Source organism: Austrofundulus limnaeus, unplaced genomic scaffold, assembly GCF_001266775.1.
Source record: "Austrofundulus limnaeus strain Quisiro unplaced genomic scaffold, Austrofundulus_limnaeus-1.0 Scaffold99, whole genome shotgun sequence".
In the NCBI taxonomy this organism is placed as follows: Eukaryota; Metazoa; Chordata; class Actinopteri; order Cyprinodontiformes; family Rivulidae; genus Austrofundulus; species Austrofundulus limnaeus.
The window spans coordinates 58,604-61,339 of NW_013952501.1; the positions used below are offsets into that span (position 1 = coordinate 58,604).

General features: G+C 38.3%; 1 protein-coding gene across 1 annotated transcript in view; it reads left to right on the forward strand.

Moving 5' to 3' along the window:
• Positions 1–356: 356 nt before the first annotated feature.
• doc2g (double C2-like domains, gamma) overlaps positions 357–2,736 on the forward strand; it is a gene marked incomplete in the record, with an annotated part of 38,228 nt that continues 35,848 nt past the window's right edge. Inside the window, 1 exon segment of the mRNA XM_014013191.1 lies at positions 357–524.

Consider the following 2,736-nt stretch of genomic DNA (forward strand, 5'->3'; position numbering starts at 1 on the left):
ATGTCTGCCTCTGTCTGTGTTTGTCTCTGCTGGTGTCACTCTGCGTTTGTCTCCTCATCTGCTTTGTTTGTCCGTCTTTCTTGGTTGCTGTCTCACTCTACATCTGCCATACACACCTTGTCTGAGACACACACACACACACACACACACACAGACACAGACACAGACACCACCCCACACCATCCACCAACTCCTTTTTTTTCCTGGGGTTCTCAGAAATGTCCTTTCTGCTGAGGAAGTGGTGCCATGTGCACAGCCTGAGAAGGACTGATGAGGATTTTAACCAGATACGTCACAACTACAGGGGATGGGAAGGAGGAGGGAGGGACGGAGGGGAGAAGAAGAGGAGAGCAAACGATGAACAGAGACAGGGAGGGAAAAAGCAAGAGAGAGCGAGAGAGGGAGAGAAAGTACAGAGGGTTATATTGACTCAAAGCTGGTCTACATGCTCCATAGAGTGTGAGAGACAGAGGATGTAAGAGCAGGCAAGATGGAGTGCTGGCACAGATGAAGACTGTCCCTAGGTAAGTGAAGAGCTATATCTGTGCCTGTGTGTGTGTGTCTGTGTGTGTCTGTGTGTGGGAAACATCTGTGAGTGAGTCCACACATGTTTAGGAAGATTTGATCTGAGTAAGTTRAAAAGCAACATGCGTGTGGACGCAGGTACCCGTGCAGAGGTGCTGCATGCTCTTATGTAAGACGGACTGAATGGGAGCAGGCAGTTTGGGCTCTTTGTGTTGACTCTTAACATGTGTGTTATTGTGTCCTGGCAGTAGGAAAAGGTGAGGCATGTTGTTGGAAACGCACYTTGAGTTTGTGCGCCGATGTGCTTCTAAAGATTACAATGATTTGTTGTAACTTGTGTTACAAAGACAGCATGTTGAGCTTTAAAGATGCCTCATAGAAATCCAGACAAAAACAAAGTGGAACTCTTAATACTTGTCTGTTTTTTGCTCTTAGGCTAACCTTTGCTTGATTTTGAAGTAATCAGATAAACTTTATGCAACTATAGCACAGTTCATCTATGTGATTACTGACAGAAAAACACAGTAAATTGAAAKTATTTTAGAAGCAAAATAACAACTATTGTCCATTTCAGCCTGTCAAGTGTGAGACACTTGACCTTTTCTTTTAACTCTGCAAGGCTGTAATATTTGTAAATGAAGTGAACATACAGTTTTATATGCTACACTTTGTTGTAATGGTTGGCATAGTTACATCAAAGCTAAAGGTTATAATCAATGCTGTGCAAGTTTTGCTCCAAGTTAAATTTCTTCCAACAATCTAAAAAACATAAGTTCAGTTAATTGGAGGTCAGTAAGTGACATTGGACTCTTTAATACATGTCTTCCCTCAAAGCACTTTATAATGGGACATTATGAGATGAAGCAGCCCTTTCTAATAATGTGCATCAAAATAAGTTAGCCACAAGCTTTGTCGTTATGGACAGTTTTTTTTTTAGTTCAGATGAGGCAGGGCAGAACCCATAATTGCAGTAATTACTGGGGACTGGRATTTCTAGCAAAGAATGTTATTGCCAAATCATTAGCAATGAGTCTATTCTATTATTTATTGAATACAGATAGAAAAAGAGCAAGTATGTGTTTCACAATGTGTTTATTTTACCCTTTATTCACACAATGCTTATTATTTTATGTGTTTGTAGATMAGCTGTTTTTTTCACATTGCTAAAAAAAAGAAAGTAGCACTCCTTGATGGAAGACTGCTTTCATAGGCAAAGTTTGAAACAAAGAATTGTTTTTTTAGCAGTCAGCATGAGTAGGGGATGACTCACACCAAATTTGATCTCAATATTGATCAAACTGACTGAGTTATCTCTTTGTGCTTGATAAAGTTACTGTAGTTCAAATACGTGTGTGTGTGTGTGTGATTGTGTGCGTTTCTTATGTCACTTAAAAGCAAGTGCTGAGCTGACCTAAGCCATCAWAATGTGGATTTGAACACAGTGAAATCCAAATGTATCATGTTCATCACAACATGAGTGGACACACCTTTCACAGCTGATTGTTTATGTCATGTATTTGCTAAAAAAKATAGTGTCCTTACAGTGAAGACTTAACACAAACCATTGTGACGGAGCAGACATGCTGAGAAACATGTTTGTTCACATTTTACCTGTCTGGTGGTGCAACTCTGCTATGGACAGGATTTGGATTGAAAAAAACTGCAGCAATGGCAGAAATGTGTGTAAGATTACTTGGAGTTTTTTGGCGGGAGTTGTGGCAAAAAAAAAAGCACTCCTGATAACAGACAAACAACTCTTTACAAATCAAATTGTCACTTATTGAAAAGATGGTTAAATGAACTGTTTATATACTTTAACTATTGAAATATCATATAGTTATGCCTGCATCTTTAGGTGTTTGTACACCAATAAATAATAATAAAGAATTATATCTACTTTATGTTAAACCTAGATTTTTTTCAAACTTATTTTACTATATACTACTAAATACTTGTTTTCAGCATAATGCCAGGTTTAGTCATTACATATATTTGTTCTTAAGAATGCTAGGCTTCTCCTTTTCTGATTGTTTCATTTAAAGACTTGTTGACCTAAAATAAACAATAGATTTAACCGGAAGTGATGTGAAGCAGATCCACATGTTTCAGTCAAAAAGTGCAAGTGACAAAAAGTGACAGGTTCCAGGAACATGCTTTGTTACTAGAATTATGGGTGAGGATACTGGGGAAAATAATATACACACACATATA